This window comes from Callorhinchus milii, unplaced genomic scaffold (genome assembly GCF_018977255.1).
Source record: "Callorhinchus milii isolate IMCB2004 unplaced genomic scaffold, IMCB_Cmil_1.0 Scaffold4, whole genome shotgun sequence".
Lineage (NCBI taxonomy): Eukaryota > Metazoa > Chordata > Chondrichthyes > Chimaeriformes > Callorhinchidae > Callorhinchus > Callorhinchus milii.
In genome coordinates, this window is record NW_024704745.1 from 39,257,599 (window position 1) to 39,278,321 (window position 20,723).

Genomic DNA, 20,723 nt, shown 5'->3' on the forward strand with positions numbered 1-20,723 from the left:
TTTCAGGGAGATCTAGGATGGGTGTTAAATATTCCGGGGTTTTCAGCTTATAAGAAGGATAGACAATGTGGAAAACAAAGTGGGGGTGGGGTAGCCTTGCTAATAAAGGATGGAATAAAAACAGTAGAGAGGAAGGATTTCAAATCAGATAACCAGGATGTAGAGACGGTATGAGTAGAATTACAAAATAACAAGGGGCAGAAACCATTAATGGGAGTAGTTTATAGACCCCCAAACAGTGATCACAGCATAGTGCAGGATAGTAATCAAGAAATTAGAGGAGCATGTAGCAAAGGTAATACAGTAACAGTGGGTGATTTCAATCTTCACATACATTGGGAAAACCAAATAGGCAAAAGTAGGATAGAGGAGGAGTTTATAGAATGTATGAGAGATAGCTTTCTGGAGCAGTATGCTAAGGAAACAATTAGGGGACAGGCCATCCTAGACCTTGTTTTGTGTAATGAAACAGGGCTAGTTGGTAATATAGATATTAAGGCTCCTCTAGGGCAGAATGATCATAACATGATAGAATTTAGTATTAAGTTATAAAGCGATGTAGTCAAATCCGAAACAAGGGTCTTACATTCAAGTAAAGCTAACTTTGCAGGTATGAGGGAAGAATTAGCTAAAATAGACTGGGGAATTAGATTAATGGATATGACAATAGAGCAACAGTGGCAAATGTTTAAAGATGTAGTGCATAATTCTCAACGGTCACATATTCCCTTGAGGAATAAGAGTAGCACAAGGAAAGCAGTTCATCCGTGGTTAACTAGAGCAATTAGAGAAAGTATAAAACTAAAAGAAAAGGCCTATAAAACTGCCAAAAAGAGTAGCAAACCTGAGAACTGGGAGTGTTATAGGGACCAACAAAGGAAAACCAAAAAGATCATTAAGAGTGAGAAAATGGATTATGAGGACAAGCTAGCTAGGAACATTAAGACAGATTGTAAATTTTTATAAATACGTTAAGAGGAATAGGCTAGCAAAAATGTGGGTCCATTACAGGCAGAGACAGGAGGAATTATAATGGGGGATAAGGATATGGCAGAGCCCCAAAAAAACTTTGCTTCTGTCTTCACGTTAGAAGACACAAGAAGTCTACAGAAATAGAGATGAACCAAGGGGCTAATGATAGGGAGCAATTTAGGGAAATTTACATCAGCAAAGAATTGGTACTATAAAATAAATATAATCCTTGCATTTGATATAGCGCTTTTCACGTCGGGAGGACCTCCCAAAGCGCTTCACAGAACACACTGTAAAGTGAATTGACTGTATATTTGTGGGCGAACGCGGCAGCCAATTGCGCACAGCAATGTCCCACAAACAGTCGTAGATTGAAAATGACCAATTTATTATTATTTTTGGTTTTGGAGGGATTATTATTATTAGGCGTGTGGAGTAAGGAAACTTGCCCAAAGTTTCGCCCTGCCTGGAATTGAACTCAGGTCTCTCGCTTGCAAAGCGAGTGCTCTAACCACTGAGCTACAGGACTCCACAAGGAAAATTGTTGGCATTAAAAAGTGACAAGTCCCCTGGACCCGATGGTCTGCATCCTAGGGTTTTAAAAGAAGTAGCTCATGAGATAGTGGACCCCTTGTGTCTGATCTTCCAAAATTCTTTGGATTCTGGAACGGTTCCCATTGATTCGAAGATCGCAAACATCACACCACTATTTAAGAAAGATGGGAGAGAAAAGATGAGGAACTATAGACCGGTTTGTCTGACATCGGTGGTAGGGAAAATTCTAGAATCCTTAATTAACGATGTCGCAGTGGGATACTTAGAGGACCACAGTAAGATTAGACAGAGTCAACATGGCTTCACAAAAGGGAAGTCATGCTTAACAAATCTTTTAGATTTTTTTGAGGACATATCAAGTAGATTAGATAGGGGGGATTCAGTGGGTGTAGTGTATTTAGATTTCCAAAAGGCATTCGATAAGGTGCCGCATAAAAGGTTGATCCACAAGATTAGGGCCTATGGAATTAAGGGGAATATATTAGCATGGATTGAAGAATGACTAACGGGAAGAAAACAAAGAGTAGGGATAAACGGGTCTTTTTCAGATTGGCAGGATGTGAGCAGTGGAGTGCCACAAGGATCAGTGCTTGGACCTCAACTATGTACAATCTACATCAACAATCTAGATGCGGACATTGAACTTAATATATCCAAATTCGCAGATGACACTAAACTAAGAGGGAAAGTAAACACCGAGGATGACATTAAAAAAATGCAACGAGATATAGATAGGCTAGGTGAGTGGGCAAATAGGTGGCAGATGAAGTATAATGTAGGGAAGTATGAAGTCATCCATCTAGGTGGCAAAAACAGTAGAGCAGATTATTTTTTAGAAGGAGAGAGACTAGATAGTATTAGCGTTCAGAGGGACTTGGGTGTCCTTGTACACTTGTCACAAAAAGGTAGTTTGCAGGTACAGCAAGCAATTAGGAAGGCTAACGGTATGTTTGGCATTTGTTACAAAAGGGTTAGAATATAAGAGTAGGGAAGTCTTGCTGCAACTGTATAGGGCCCTGGTGAGACCGCACCTCAAGTATTGTGTGCAGTTTTGGTCTCCTTATTTAAGAAAGGATGTACTGCGCTTGGAGGGGGTACAACATAGATTCACTAGGTTGGTACCGGGAATGAGGGGAATGAGTTATGAGGATAGGTTGAGCAATTTAGGCCTATATTCTCGAGAATATAGAAGAATTAGAGGGGATCTAATAGAAACTTGTAAGATTATTAAGGAGCACGACAGAATAGATAGTGCGAGGCTTTTTCCCCGGTTGGAGAAACTCTAATCAGGGGTCACAGTCTTAAAATTAGGGGTAAGCCCTTTTGCACTGAGTTGAGAAAAAACTTCTTCACTCAGAGGGTAGTGAATTTATGGAATTCTCTACCCCAAAGGGCTGTAGATGCTCAATCCTTGAACATATTCAAGACTGAGATTGATAGATTTCTTGTGGATAATGGGATATCAGGATAAGGCAGGTAGGTGGAGTTAGAATAGATCAGCCATGATCTTATTGAATGGCAAGACAGGCTAGAGGGGCTGAATGGCCTACTCCTAATTCTTATGTTCTAACAAATATCTACCCACCTCAGTCTTGATAATATAAATGGGTCCAGCATCCACAGCTTTTTGGGAGAGAGAATTTGAGATTTCCACTACCATTTGGGTGAAAATCTGTCTCCTAATTTCACACCTAAATGGCCAAACTTTAATTTTAAGATTACTCCCCCTTGCTCTGGATTCCTTACCAGAGGAAATAGTTTCTCTATATCTACTCTATCAAATCCCTTTATTATTTTAAAAACCTCAATTAGATCACTCATCAGCCTTCTGAACTCAACAAAATACAGACCACGATTATGCAACCTGTCCTCATAATTTAACCCTTTAAGACCTGCAATCATGATATTTTATATATTTATGATATTTTTCACTAAAATCCTGTCATCATCTGTGGCCGAGCTTTCAGCCTTTCAGTCCCCACATTCTGGAACTCCATCCCACAGTCCCTTCACCTCTCTTCCTCCCTTGCCTCCTTCAAGGCCGGTCTCAAAACCCTCCTCTTCGGTTATGCTTTCAGTCGCCCTCCCATCTCTCTGCCTTCCCTCACTCTTCCCCCATGCTCAGGTCCTGACCCCTGACTGTCAGTGCCTTGGGATGTCTGCCCGACGTGAAAGGTGCTGTATAAATGTAATTGTGTTGCTGTTCATATGGCAAGAGAGGTGATTAGTAATGTTCAATAAAGCAAGTCCAGATTATTCAGCCAGTGGGTGGCTTAGAAACTGACTTGGTGTAAGTCTGAGATGTTGTCAATCATAGTGGGCATTAGTTTACAGTATAGCCCACAGTTTACTATTGGTGTCCGCAGTCACAGTGTGTGCAGTCTCTCACTTTCCAGAGAGACATAAGAAATGACATCTGCCATTTGGGACATTTTTCATTGTTCCAGAAATCCTTCCAGTGTACCTCAGAATTGAATGAGGATGCATTAAGAGCATTAGCCCATCCCAAAAAGGCTTGCAAGATTTCAGGTGTGTTTCTGGAAGATCCTGGAAATCCTCATGAATTGATAGGTTCATGCCATGGTTTGATTGTGCTCACAAACTGTATGTATGTCTCTCCAGATTTTGTGGGGAGTATATTTGCCAGAATGGCAACCTTTGAACGGGTGTTGATTTTAATATTCCAATTACGATTCTCATCACATTATTAAGCTGGACATCCAGAGATTTGGTGTGTGAGCTGCCCACCCAGACTAGTGCAGAATATTCAGTGGTTTATTTTATGTTTAGGTAAAAGGCTGTAACCTAGGTTTTGGAAACATTGGAGCACAGCTTCCACTATTAACATATTCTGCCATTATCTTCAGGTCGATATAGTGGTGAGGTGTTTGCCTCATGTCGCAAGGGCAATGTTGTCAGCATAAATTAATTTCTGTGAAATTGTGTCAGGTAAGTCATTAATGTAGATGTTGAATAGTGAAGGCATCAGCACAGATCCCTGAGGTAGACTATCATTGTGGCCACGTGCTTTGCTGATTTCCCCATTCAAATGATGCGGTATCTATGGTTGCTCAACATTGTCCAGCACTCCAAGATGCTGTGCGGCATGATGGGCACTATATAAATGCAAGTTGTTGTTCTTGCATAGTGGTACAACATTTGATGACCCTTGATGTCTTGAGGAACAATTTGGACTGGAAATATTTAAAGGCAAATGTGATACAAATGAGGAAGCAAATGTCAAGAATTTACTGTTTAACTATATTATCTTTTAAACATTTTTCTGAAAAATTATTTTCCAATTATTTGTATTTTTCAAAATAAATGTTAGAATTTCCTTGATTATTGATGGGATTGGATCAAAGTCACACATTAATTAAATTAATCAATAAAATTGTGGGTCATAGCTGTAAGCAAATTGGCTTCCACGTTCGTCTACAAAATGCAAACATTGCACTTCACAGTAAATCCTGTGAAGCGCTTTGCAATATCTCGATGACATGATACAGCACTATATCAAATACAAAGATTGTTATTAGTATTAAATGAGAAAATATGTTTTTCATACACATAATTTTTGATCATTAATTGGATATCCTTACATATTGAAGACATATTTCAGGTTTTTAATACTGTTTACAAATGAAACAAATAGAAGAAATATTCTGTTGTTTACTTTGAATGGAGTGTGGGATAGTTTGAAAAGAGTGTACAGGGTCACATAGGGCTGTCTGCGTCTGGGGACTCTGTCTGGCTATCTCTTCCTGTATGTTAAAGCAGCATCAATCCATGTAAACATGATGGATGACCCCAAGAATTATAGAGGGGATGTGGTCAGGAAACCATGTTTCTGCAAAATGATGTGGGAATGTCCCTGACTCACCCTATTCTGAAGACAATTCATTATAAAGTTATCTTTGTAATTCTAGCCAATTGTGTTTGAGATAATCTACTATCCATATGGCTGGCTGAAAATAGACTCTATAAACACTACAATCTGCCTGTCTTCCTTTGTGGTGGAATGACATTTCAATGTTTTCTTAGTGTCGCTCTGACAATATTTTGTACTGTACCTTAGGACTTTTAGGTCACTTTTTGTGAAAGCTTTGAGGGCTGCAAATTGCATTTCTGCAAAATATATCAACAATAAACCTTTTTTTCACATTAAATCAACTGACCCTTTAACTTTAGACACAGTTTAATTTGGTCCCCTTTCTCTAATTAGAAGTCATAAATTCTTGATGCAAAGTTTACAGAAAGCTCTTTGTAAAATTATGTTCTGAAAGGAGAGATATGTTCTACAGATAAAAGTCTTTCATTGCTGCATGATTCATAACTTTGTTTGTACCTGTGTAAATATTTAATAAAAATTAAATTGATTTAAACTACAAAATAAGTTTAAAGCAGCATTAGTTTTAGATCATTGCCTTTAGTTTTAGATCTGAATGAGACAATTAGTCTGTCCCAGGATGGACAATAGGGAGGAAATCTTAGTGGGAATTCAGGGTTGTACGAGCAAGCTGCTGGTAGTGAATGAAAGTGTATTTGTCTGCCTTCTTCCTTTTGTCTGTCTTCCTTTTGTTTCTGTGTGTCTTTCTGCCTTTCCCTTCCTTTCTGTCTCCATTCCCCTCTCTATGCCTATCCCATTTACCTATGGGATTGTTCTGTACCTTTGTTTCCGTCACTCTGTGTCACTCTCATCAGTCTTTGCTTGTCTCTGCCTGCTAAATATTGTCTACCACTTGCTTGTTCTTTCCCAAGTCTCTCTTCCCTCATACTCTCACTCTTACTTCTTTCACTCTGGGTCAGTTACATTCAGTATATTTCTGTCTATTCTCTGTATTTTGCTTGTATGTGGCATTCAATCTAATATCTTTTAGTTCTTCTCTCTTACCTCTGACTATCAAGTTTGCCCACATTTGCTTCTCCAAATTTCCCCGCCTCTTTGTCACTCAGTGTCTCCGCCTTTCTCCCGAATCCTCCTGACTGGAGGAGTCTTGGGCCCAAGAATTAAATTTTGATGTGGCCCAAGATGGGGACCAAGAAAACAAGCAATCGTATATGGCCACTTAAAGTGCATGGTGAGAGGTCATGACAAATATTACTGTACATGCTGCAATAGTGCTAAATAAGTTCTTTGTTTCAGTTTTTACTGAGGAGTAGACAGGTAACTCATCTGATCTGGAAAGAGAACTCAAGGATGCCACAGAGGAAATTTGCAATACTATTCATATCACTACCAGCACTACAAGAGCGTGCCGGGGGACTGGAGAACAGCAGATGTTACTTCTATTTTTAAATAAGGCAACAAAAGTGACCCAGGAAAGAAGACCACTCAATATGACATCCCTTTTTAGGTATAATTATGGAGAATCTTATTAAGGATAAAATCAATGAGCAGTTTAACATTTCATACAAAGGATGACACCCGCAGCAGTACACTGAATTTCGGACTCCATAGCTTCCACGACCCAACTTGGGGATTCAACTCAATTCTTTAAGACCCAGAGGTGCAAGTGGCACCAGTCTGACACACAATGTCAATGTAAGACATCCATTGTGATATCTGATTTCATTGACAATTTGTAACACATTTAAGAATCAGCAATATCATTCATGAATATAATCAAGGATCTCAAATCATCTTTACTTCTTGTTCCATATGGTGCTGCACAAATGTTGTACATGAGTCATATCTGTACCATGGTCAATACACACTTTCTATAGAGAGGCACATTCCAAAAAGCATTCCAACTCTCTCACATCATACACCTAGCCAAGAATCCGTTTAAGACTAAAACGGTACAAATTCATTCACATTCACTTCCCATCGAGTGGGATTCAGTTTAACAGAAAGTCAACACAATAGATTCCCAAGGTGCAGAAAACCTCGTGTTTTGTAGAGCAACACTGCGTTGAGTACTCGAAGGCAAATGTTGCTAAGATACTTGTCTCAGAATAGAGAGACTGAATAATGACTGCAACGTGAGATTGGGCCCAAGATTGGGCCTATCGGGAGCGGAGTCAGGAGAGTGCAGGACAGAGCCGAGGCCTAGCTGCGTGTATAAAGCACAGCCAGGTGAGGAGCCACTCAGTCAGGAGCGGAGTAAGGAGACTGCGGGGCGGGGTAGGTGAGGGGGCAGTGCGGGCGCGATTCACAAAGTGACGTTGGCGTGACGTCACAGTTAAAAAAAATAGCGACAACAACAATGGCCTGGCAGCCGCTGCCACTGCCATCCTGGCCATGACCTCGGAGGCTGAGCCTGAGGGCTAATGCCGTCCCGCTGATCGCTTGCTTCCGGTCTCTGTGTGTGCGTTTTGGCTGCCGTCGCGACCCAAGCCTCCCCCTCCACTCTAAATGTCTCTCCTCCCACCCCTCTCTCTATGTCTCTCATCCCACATCCCTCTATCCACTACTCCCCCTCTGTCCTTTTCTCCCACCGCCCTCCCCGCCTTCTCTCTCTCCTCGACCCCATCACCACTTCCCTCTGCTCCAGCCTGGGCATCCTCTGTCGGGCCCATCATGGCTCCCGGCACTGGCTGTCCGAGAGCAGCAACGCCACGTGTCCAATCATTCACTCCCTCCGCTCAAACCGCCTCCTTAAGGCAAACCCAATTTTCCCCTCCATCATACGTACTCTCCCCAATTCTCCACTCACACCACTCTCCACAACCATCTCTTCTGTACACCCCAAAATCCTCTCCGCATCACTCTCTCCTCCCTCTCCTCCCTCCCCTCCTTCCTGCAAACCCACCTGCATCTCCCTCCAAAACGTTCGTTCCCTCTCAAATAAAGCCCTCACCATCCACGACCTCATCCTGGACGAACACCTTGACTTTCTTGGGCTCACTGAAACCTGGCTCTCCCCCAATGACCCCATCCTCCTAGTGGAAGCCTCCCCTCCAGGCTACACCTTCCACCACACCCCCCGTCCAAATCAATGTAGCAGAGGGGTGGCCTTCATTTCCAAAGTCTCCCTTGGTCTTACCCCCTACTCCTCTGGCTGCTTCCTTTCCTTCGAGCACCTCACCCTCTTACACCCCTCTCTCCCATTGAAAATTCCCCTAAGCCCCCCAGCTCCTTCCACACAGACATTTCTACTCTCCTCTCTTCCCTCTCCCTCTGCTCCGAGCGCCTGCTCATAATGTCCGATTTCAACCTCCACCTAAACTCCCCTTGCACTACTTCTGCCGACTTCACTGTCCTCTCCTCCCTAAACTTCACCCTTCATATAAATTCACCCACCCACAACCGTGGTCATGCCCTTGACCTTGTTATCACCCACGGCCTTGACATTTCCAACCTCAACATAGTGAACAAGGCCATCTCGGACCACTTCCTCATCTCCTTCTCCTCTCACATCCCTCTTTCCTCCACCAAGCCCTCAACCATCCTCTACCGCCCTCGGAAAAGGCTACCACCTGAGACCCTCACAAAGGCCCTCTCATCATCAAACATCCTATCCCTCTGGCCTTCCACCCGCGGAGATCCTGAAGTAGCCGTCCAGCTGCTCCATGATCGCCTCTCCTTCACCTTCAACTCCCTCGTCCCCCTGAAATCCAGGACCATCTCCAAACCCACTCGATCCCCCTGGTACATCTCCACCGCCTAAAAACCCAAACCCGACTGCTCGAGCACAGATGGCGTAAAACTGGCCTGACAGTCCACCACTAACTGTAGCTTGAGCATCTCTACAGCTACCGCCTTTCTTTGACACGCGCAAAGACGGCCTTCTACTCCAACACCATCATGTAGGCTAAACACATCCCTGAAATCCTTTTTTCCACCATCATTTACCTCCTCCGTGCCCCCCCCTCAGGCCTCCTCAATCTTCATATCAAATGCCAAGTGCAAGGAGGTCATGGATTTCTTTTCATTTAAAATTCACAACATCCGCCAGACAGCCTCATCCACGTGCCTCTGTCACCCACCACCACCCCCTCTCTGTCCGCCTTACTCTCCCCATCATCTGCTCCTACCACCACCCCCATCCTACATTCCTTCCTCCACATCTCTCCCTCTCACCCACCATCACCTCCATGAAACCCACCACCTGCTGCCTCGACCCCTTCCCCACCAACTTACTGGCCACCCAGCTCCCCCTCCTCTGCCCACTACTGGCTGACATCATCAACCAGTCGCTCTCCTCCGGATCAGTTCCTTCCCCCCTCAAAACTGCTGTCATCATCCCCCTCCTCAAGAAACCTTCCCTAGATCCCTCAAACCCCAGCCACTACCGCCCTATTTCTAACCTGCCCTTCCTTGCAAAAGTCCTAGAATGCGTTATTGCCAATCAACCTTGCGCACACCTCTCCTCCCACTCCCTCTTCGAACCCCTCCAATCCAGTTTCCGCCCTCCCCACAGTACAGAGACTGCGCTGTGAAAGTCACAAACGACATCCTCTCTATCTGTGACCAGGGCTCCCTCTGCCTCCTTGTCCTACTGGACCTCTCTGCGGCATTCGACACAGTCGATCACGCCATCCTCCTCCAACGCCTTTCCTCCGTCATCCACCTCAGTGGGACCGCACTCACCTAATTCAAGTCCTACCTCACAAACCGCCAGCAGTACATCTGCACAAACGGCTTTTCCTTCCGCTCTTACCCGGTCACCTGCGAGGTGCCCCAAGGATCCATCCTTGGCCCCCTCCACTTTCTGATCTACATGATCCCTCTTGGGGATATCATCTGCAGACATGGGGTACATTTTCACATGTATGCGGACAACACCCATCTCTATTTTTCCACCTTTCTTTGCGACCCCCAGTCCCTTGATGTTCTGTCAGATCTCAGGAGCTGGATGAGTGCAAATTTCCTTCAGCTGAACATTGACAAGACGGAAGCCATACTCTTTGGCTCTCGTCAACGTCTAAAATCTCACGGCTCTCACCTCCTCCACCTACCCAACCTCCCACTAAAACACTCCAAACCCATACGCAACCCAGGTGTCAGGTTTGACCCCCAATTATCCTTCCTCCCCCACATCCGGTCCCTCACCAGCACCACCTTCTTCCACCTCCGACGCACTGCCCGCCTCCGCCAATACTTCTCTCCGAAAGCCACTGAAACCCTAGTCCATGCCTTTGTCACCTCTCGGCTGGACTATTATAATGCCCTCCTTGCCAGTCTCCCATCCACTACCATTCATAAAATCCAGATCATTTAAAACTCTGCCGCCCGCAATCTCACCCGCACCAAACTCCGCTCAGCAATCACCCCAGTCCTTGCCAAACTGCACTGGCTGCCTATCCCAGAGAGGATTGACTTCAAGATCCTCACCCTTGTATTCAAATTCCTCCACTCCTCTACACCACCCTACCTCTCTGACCTCCTCTCTCCTCAAAACACAACCCATTGCCTTCGTTCCTCTGGGTCTGGCTTCCTCCTCATCCCCCAAGTCCTCTGCTCCACCCTCGGGGGCTGTGCCTTCAGCCACTATGCCCCGAGGCTCTGTAACTCCCTTCATCACTCCCTTCGCCTCGTTCCCTCTCTTCCTATTTTCAGGTCTCTGCTGAAGACCTTTCGCTTCGACCGTGCCTTTGGTCACCTTCCTCCCCCTCCCCCTGGCTCGGAGCCAGGATCCGTTACTGTAAAATGTTCCAAGACGCCGTCCGGCGTGGAGGGCGCTATATAAATCCAAGTTATTTTTGTTGTTGATTTACTTAAACTTACTCCACCCCCTCTCTCCTCTTCCCCCTCTTCTTGTCTCCCTGCCTCCCACTCACTCTCTCTGTCTTGTACTTCTCTCTTTCTCTCATTCATATATTCCATCTTCATTAATATCATCCATTTTTCATTGAGAACTACAGACAGAAGCAAGATAGTCGGAGTGGGTGTGGGTTGAAAAGAGCAGATGAGGCTCACTTTGTAATGTAACGGCTAATATCTGGCAACTGGTCATGATGATGAGCAAAGCAATGGAGCAGTAGATGGTGACTTTTTAACCATTGGCAAATGCAGTGGGGATAAATTAAGACCTGAGGGGTCTAAAATGAAGTGAGGAGCAGGTCACTAAACAGGTGGCTCAGGCCTGAAAATTGAGGTTTCAGCAGGGACTGCCTTTAATGTGAGTTTTATTTTCAGGTTGCAATGACTTTAAAGCCTCAATGTCTTTTAAGTATTTTTGTTTTGGAATGATTTAAAAGCTGGGGTTTGAACACTGTACAATTCGTCACTTTGTGCAGTGAATGTTTCTGTGATCTTTCGAGTTTATCAATGGTTGCAGTGAAAATGTATAATTGACTGTCTCTGGGACTCAGCCAAAATGTGAGAATAAGTATTTTTGATTGATAGGAATTCTTTCAGGGTTTCTAGGGCAATTTATCAGAAAATTTTGTTTTGTAAGTCCTTACAAAATAGCCTAGGGTTGCAAAACTTTTAAATTTTGACCCAAGTTTTATATATAACTGTGTGTGGCCTCTACTAAAATCATATATAATGGTAAGTTTTATATCATAACTCAATTTTTAGAATATCAATTAGATTCATACTCCAGATCTTTGTGTAGGACATAGATAAAACCAATCATTCACGACATGGTTATTAGAGGGACATTGCTGTGCACGAATTGGCTGCAGTGTTTGCCTGTAAATGCACATTGTTTATTGTTTATTGTCACTGCACCTCAGTAAAATCCTGCACAACACTTTGAGATAACATGATAAGGTGCTATATCAAATCCAAGGAGTACTGTATCTATTATTACTTTATGCTTCAGTTAGTATTGTTTATTTTCTAGGATAATGTAAAAGTTTTTGTTGTACTTCATAATTTTTTTCAACATCTGTCTTCATTTTTCTAGGATCATGTTTTTGCTCGTTTTTCCTGGAAGTTCAATTTCATTCTGTTTTGTTTCTGACTCTTTCTTGACATTTGTCCAATTCTGTGTGTATTATCAGGTGGGGGAGCACTGGCCGACTAGCCAGAACACAGGTAAAAGACCAGTGAATCATCTTCACAATTTACCCTGGAGTACACATCAGGCAAAAAAGGAGAGTGGATGAGATTTATACTGAAGTTAGTTTAACTCTGCCAACAAACATCAACATGTAAGCAGAAGTATTGTAGCTCTGAATTGAACATGATTGGTTAGTACTCTCTCAGTTGGATTAATTCATATCACAGCAGTTTCATTATAATGTCCTTGTCCTGGCATTAAGTACTTGATCCAAACTTCAGGGGAGCATTTTAGTATGAAACACAAGTAGAATTTAGAATCTGAACTGGTGGGAAAGTAGACCATCACCTGTTGCTACAAATAAAATGACACAAGTAACAAAATTACATTTTCTAATTTTTTAAAAGAATATCATGTCCAAAAAGTCACTTATATTACTTGATAATTTCTAACCACATGTAATTCTTATTTGGCTTGGTGAACCTTGTTATTTGTTTGATTTTATTTCTAACCCGTAATGTTCTGATGAAGTGCACCACATTCCTACTGTTCTGCAACTGATTCCTTATTACCAATCTGTGTCCAACTTCTTTGGTGTCTCGCGATGGAATTGTGTCTATCCCATGTTGTGGGAAACACATCAATGTTCTCTAAGTATATTATCAGATATTGCAGAATTGGATCCAAATCCTGAATACCTATCTCTAATGTTTGCATAAGCAATATGTGTTATTTGCAATAACAATGTCTGCCCTCTTAACCTTTATGTGTGAGATTGCCAAATTAGGCTCTCATCTTCTGGTGCTGGGTTTAACTTGCTACGCAAATGTATTTCATAAGACCATTAACATCCATCATTTATCCCAGCTACCTACAGATCATACTGCTATAATTACAACTTGAATTGATCTAATTACTTCACCTTCTTATCTCAGGTGCAGAGCTCAAAACAAGAGTAGGTAATGTTACACTAAATGTTGCAGCAGAATTAGAGAAATGCTTTATAAATAAATAATAATGATCTTTGGATTTGCTATTGTAGACCATTTAAGAGTGAAATTAGGAAGCATTTTTTCACTCAAAGGGTGGTAGAAATCTGGAACTCTCTCCCCCAAAAGGTCGTGGATGCTGGATCCATCCATACCATCAAGAAAGAGATTGACAGATTTTTAGTAGGTCGGGATATTAAGGGATACGGAGAGAAAGCGGGAAATTGGATTTGAAATTCTAGTAAAGATATAGATCAGCTATGATCTAATTAAATGGCAGAACAGGCTCGACAGGCTGAATGGCCTATTTATGTTCCTATGTTCCTATACCTTACCATGTCATCAAATGTCTCAAAGTGATTCACATGATTTGCTGTATAGTGACTATATTTGTAGACAAATGTGACAGCCAATTTGCACACAGCAATATCCCATAATTCCACTATAAAGTGAATGATCAATTTTATCTCAGGGATTGTTGGCCAGACCATCAGGACAAGCTCCCATTTTAGGTAGAGCCAAGTTTTAAATACTGCTTTAATGTCCACCTCTGTGTGGTCTTCACTTTGCTACATTATTATTAGTGTCATGCTAATGTTTGACCCAGTGTGCCTTTTGGTGGGCTTTCCTATCAATTTCATACCAGGCAAATTTCATGCATGAGAGGGGATGAGGAATTTAGGTGTATTGCTCTTAGGTCGTTTAGGCTTTGGTTTCAGTGTCTAAAAATTCTTGTAATCACATAAACAGAGAATTAAATGACTGCACAAGTCTCCTTAGTTTGCTGCTGAGCATAAACTATAGAGCAGGAAATCAGGCCATTCGATCCAACCAGTCCATGCCAGTAAATATTGTACATTTAACTACTACAGAAATGAATACATACACTGAGGAGTTTTGCCAGGATAAATAGGGAGGAGTATTTTCATTGCCCACAAAATATACAGTCAATTCATTTTACAATATATTCTGTGAAACACTTTGAGATGTCTCGAAGACTTGATAAGGCGCTATATCAAATGCAAGGATTATTATTATTATTGATAGGTGAGTCAATGTCTGGGGGACATAGTTATAAGATAGCCACAAGAAGAACTTAGGAGGAATTTTTCGATGCAGTGTGTTGGAGTGTGGAATGCTTTGCCGAGGTTGGGTGGTTGAGTCCATTGTAGATTTCAAGAGGGAAGGAAACAGAAAGAGAGGAGCTTCAAGGAGTAGGGGGAATAAGGTGGGGCGTTGGGACTTAAGTGATCTCCTTGCTCTCTGAGACTGTGCGACTGAATGACCTCCTTCTGCTCTGCAGATTTTTATGTTTCCATGTTTCATCTCTAGGTTTTGGATAGTGACTTTGTGCTCTTCCAAACCAGTCGATATCCCAACATACCACTGAAAACTGTTAAATGCACCAATATCAGATCTACAAGAATCAGACATCTTTTTACAACACAAAGTGATGAAAATTGTGATTTTCTTAAACAAATATTATTTTCCTTGATTATCACTGCTGATATTTGTTTCTAATTTAGAGAGAGACTAAGATTCTAACTGCTGGAACAGCTTTCTTACTTTCATTTTTTCCTTTCAAAATTTGTTTATAATAGTATCTAGCTAATAAGCACAGAATTCCTGTAATCTATGACCCCATTATTGATTTTCATACAGTGCCACAGTTAGTGGGATACCATCTTAATTCTGATTTTTTTTTTTGATTGAGTTAAATAATATTCTGCTAACCAGTACTTCAATGCTGTAGTCCAATACAAAGTAAGACTGGTTTTAGGCCCAAACAGGGAAAATCAGGGTGTCCGCCCTGACGATCAGTCAATTATTAAAACAACTGGTTGTTCTTTTTCAACAATGTGCTAATTAGTACATTTGGAATTTTCACTCTAAATATTATCAAAATGAACTTATCCACCAACTAACAATTCTAACCTGAAGTGCTCTAATGTATTATTACATTTAGATACTCGATTCTGATCGCCACTTAATCATATCTGGATGATTCCAGAATAAAATCTCTGAAGTAAATGGGTTTGGAGAAGGAAGTTTGCTACTTTTATCATTGTATCTGCTTTGGTTGGATTCCAGTCCAAAGATTAATTTTTTAAAAAATAAATAATTTCAATATTGTTTTCCTGTTTTATAGATAATCAACATTTCCATCTAGACAAATGCCTGATTGAACTTTGTCCACTGTTATATATTGCAAAACAAATAGTGCAATGAAAAACATTGTGGTGAAAAATCAGTACTTAAGTTATATTTGTTGTTTCCATGATGCTAAATTATACAGCCAAGCATGTCACCCCAATAACATTGAAAAATGACAGTTCAGTTGTACAGTTGGCCATAGTATTAGCTCTATATTGTCAATAAACCTGTTCTCAAAGCTGGAAGGACAAATGCTCTGGCCTGCGATTTTAAGTTCAGTGCTTGAGAATTATTTGAGCTGGGGAGGATTGTGGTTCCACATGGCCCTCTCTTCTAGTGGGCTGATCTGCAAATGATAATGTGAGGCTGGAAATAAGAAAAACTCAAAACATGGCCAATTGTATGTCATGGACAATACTCGATGTGTATACAACAGTGCTTCTCTGAATAAAAACAGTGTGAACATAAGCGCCAATTAATGTGCACACTATTTAGTTGCATAGCTTCACAAAATTCACATCAGAAGAAAATAACACAATAACTTTTTTAAAAAATCATGTCTAATTGCAAACAGAAATGTGTTATGTGCTGCCTTGTTATGATTGTTTGGAACTGTAGTGAATCTCAGAAGAGACTTGCTATGTTTACATCAAAGGCTGAAAAGTACTGCTTGTTCCGAACTATTTGGGACTGTCAGTTTCCACCCCAGTGTTTTTTACACAATATTTGTAATTCATTCCTCACTTTAATCCAGCACAGAAAAACACAGATTTCTAAACAAATTTGAGGCTCCACTGAAGTTGACTTATTCAAAGATCAAATCTAAGCATCAATCTAAACTGGGCCTTTACGTTCATTTGGAAAAAGTTTGGCTTTTCAATTGCACAAATCAGCACAATACATGTTTGGGTAAAAAAGATCATTTTGTCAATTTGGTTACATCAAGATATCAAATGAGCTAAGATAGGCTGCTTCCCAACTTGTCCAAGTGGCCTTAATATTAAGACTTTAAACACGTGAGGCCCAAATTATTTCATGGTCTTAGCCTTAAGATTGTTGTCTTATCGTGTAGAAATTTAGAAAATTCTTAAAATCAATCATAATTTGGAAGCCGGTGTTCCACCATTCTCAAAAACAAAAACTAAGGACAGTTTCCAGTCAGTAACATGGTCCTTTATTTCTTCCAGTGATAATGAAGCAATGAAATGCATTTAGAAATACTGTAATTGTAACCCAGGTTTACCAGCCTGTATTTTACAGCAGTCCCATGTATTATTTTGCAAAATACAAGCAGGATATCTAGGGTTTTCTTTGCCCACAAGAAGTTCTCAAGTTTATAAAAGTTACCATTGTGTGGCAGGATACTGGACTCCTGATGTTCTCTGAATCATCTCTTTATCTCCAATTCTCTTCATTTACTCCCTTCTTTTCCTGAAACAGGTGACTCATGTTGGAAAACACTTCCACAAAAGACAGTACACCATCTAAGTGATGATTTTTCATGTGCAAGCAGACAGTGAGTCTTCCCAGACTATTTGATTGTGGAATCAGTCCAGCTGAACAAATTCAGGTCTGAATCCATTATTCAGATATGTGCACTTTTCAGCCTTTTGGGGGTAAGTTGCTAGATAGCAATCAGTGATAGGACCTGACTTTATCCCACCCTGTTTTTTTAAGTCATTTGTAAATCTCATCAAGCAGTGTATTTTATGTTTTGTTAAAGAAGGATGCAATATCAAGCTTCCTCGGCTCTCTGGTGTAATGAGTAGTTCCCATTGATGGGAGTTATAGAAAAACATGTTTCAGTCATAGGTATTGAAAAATGACAAATTATTTGCATGTCATAAACGAATACTTGATATCTGGCCACAATCTAAAGATGGTCATCTAGGACCAAGTAATGATTCACATGAAGTTAAAATTGTTACAGTAAAGCATGTGTAAGTTATAATTATCTAAATTCTGAGACTTTGAAACCACTCCTTATTAGGTAATAGGAAACTATTATTTCAGTTGTAACCTTAATGGAAGAGTTTGTTTCATTTCAGTAATAGAGACTGGAGACACAGACTGCCAGCACAATCCACATGAACCCTGATAAAATAATCACGGCCACACTTTAGTACATCCTTACTTACAAGCTCATCAGCGACTAATTCAGAATTGATTACAGGGAAATTCTATAGCTATAATGCATTCAAATAAATATTCTCAGGACAGAATGCTGCCTTTCCAATGAATGAAAGGCATATACCATTGAGGTTGCTTCCCGGAAAGAAGCAATAATTTTAGACTCACGGGATTACATGCATGAATGATCGCTTCTGCACAATTGATCGCATACTCCATCTTAGAAGTTGGAAACAGATTTTGTCTCCCCACCAGAACACAGGTATAATAAGAGGGTTTTGTGAAATGTTGCAAATATGTGCAGAACAACTCTTGAGTCCTAGTGAAAAAATCCCTTTTGAAATTGCTGTCTTTTAGACCCATAGTTTTCATTACATTTCATCTCAAATGAACCTTTTTTTTAAGACAAGTCTTTTCTTTCCTAGTGGCTGTAAGAGTCACTGTTAACCTCAATCACAGGCCAGCAATACTGACAGTTCCATCCTCGCAGTATGTGTAAGACCCATATTACTGCAGCAAGCTGTCTGGGAGGGGTTAATGAAAGGGGTTTGATGAAAGTTTAGGACTGTTTGTATATGTGTGTATAAATAATATAGAATAAGGCAACTTTATTCTCATACAAATGGAAATTGTTGTAGCCTGTGAGTTACCTAATTCAGGCGGCTGAAAGCAAAATAACTTCCTGTAATCTGCTATTTAATCCTTCCATTCTGTTGAAAATGCAGAGTATAACAGGCCTTTTCAATACTTTCTTCTTCCAGCGGAAGGATATGTATCAGAGGACAGGAGATGCTTCATCTGCCTTCATTAGCTATATCCTATGAGAGGGCAAGGTCAGAATCAGGGATCAACAGGCAAGACACTATCACAGGTTGGCATGACATTTCTACACAGTCCCTTTGTGGGGCTAAGGAATGGGTGAGATTAATAGTCTTGGCATTCGTTGCTGCAGCAAGGACATTAAATGGATCTTTTCTCTGGATTTAGTGTGCGTGCATGTGTGCCTGTGTGTGTTGAGGGGAATTAGCTTGTATTTGAACAGTGTAAACAATCTGAGGGAACAGTTGAGGGTGTACCTTGTTTTTCTACAGAATTACATTGAAATCTGTAATGAAACAGAAGCATGAGATTCTAAACTTGGTAATATTTCATTTGTTTAGATCATGAGACAATCCCAGTTCCAGTTGCACCGAGATCAATTAAAAAGAGATGTTGATTTATCACGTAGCTCATTGGAAAGGGAATAATATAACCCACTTAAACTGAACACTTAGCATTGGTGCAGTATAATATTTTGTGCCATTTTGTGGATGTGAGAAATTCAGAATAACACTGGCAATTTTACAGAAATGTGAAGTTTAGCTCTAATAGCTGAATAAAGCCAAGTGACCCACATGGGCTATATCATTACATCCAATGTAACCAGTGCTCTTTTCAAGCTTTACTTTGTTTTAAAAGAGAAACCAAATGGCTTGGGTACTGCCATTCAATTCCCATTGATTGTAAAGGGAACTGATTTCCACATTGATTCTTCGCAGTCATTAAACTATCACTCAGAACTAAATCAATTTGTGGCGCACATGCTGAGCTCTGTCTTCTCCAGTTTAAGAACAATTACACAGCACTGAATGGTACCAATCAACACATTAGTAGAAGAGGAATTCCAATTTTTCTAACATCTATATTAAAGGAGATCGTGGAGGATTAGTAACAAACATGGCCTAAAAGAGTTGAACGGAAACCAACCAGAAATGCACACACTTTTAATTCTAGCAGAAGAGTAAATGTCAGCATTATCTTATTAATCTTATAGGGTTATAGGAATGAGCATATGGCAGCCAAAATATTGTCAGAGAGGAATGGCTTTGTAGTAGTTGCACTAATACAGCACATTTCACGTTGGCAGGATATCTCAAACAGTTTCAAATGGCTGAAATACCTTAAGAATATTTTAAGGCTAAATGCTTAAAGGTAGCAATACTTTTATATAGCCCATGTGTAAAGAAGTTTTGAAATTTTCCATAATTTCTGTGAACAACGATCAACTGCTTAGGACATTGTGAATAAATTGGATGAAGACACTATTAACACAGTCATTGGCTGTGAACTCACTTCTCACAGTGAAAGACTGGAAAAGGTTAAAAGCTGGCATCACATCATTCAGCATTGTATAAACTGATTAAGAGCATAATCTGGTATTGGAGATTGGGAGAGACCTGCATGACTGTTACTTTCTTAAACACAAACCCTCTTTTCTTCTTTAAATATTAATTTCTGATGTCTTTGCCCAGTGGTTGTTAAGTACATTTTGTTCCACCATCCTCCCTGAGGCCATACACTCTGTCTACCTTTGTAGATGACCTGATTGATGCTCCTGATTAATACGGCACTAGGATTTTAACCTCTTCCAAATCCATTTTAGTGTGAGAAGTGAGCTCATGGCCAAAACAGGGTGGAGCCTGCCGTGCTTCAGAAATATTCTACATCATCTTATTTTTGTAGCTGTTATATGCTCATTCCTGTAACCCTACAAGATTAGTAAAACAATGCTGACATTTACGCTTTCGCTAGGATTAAAAGTGTGTGCATTTCTGGTTGGTTTCCATTCAACTTTTTTTAGGCCACGTTTGTTAAATGCAGTAAAATAAGATTACATTTATTACAAATTTTAAAAGCATAAAATGCAATGTTCTGATTCCATCCAAAGTTTCCGTCTCTTGTCCGCTCCCTCCACTCAGCAGACTCTGACTTGCTCCACATCGCCCACCCCACCATCCAGCCTTCAGCCTCCCTGCCACCACCCTTTGGAACTCCATCCCGCAGTCCCTTTGATTGCTCCCTCCCTTGCCTACTTCAAGGTATGTCACAAGACCCTGGTCTTTGACTGCGCCTTCTGCCGACCTCCTTCCCCAACTCTTCCTGCCCTCCAACCCTCCTGATCGCAAACCCCTGCTCGGGTCCAAAATCCTGACTGTCCAGCGCCTTGGGTCATTTTCCTGATGTGAAAGGTGCTATACAAATGTAA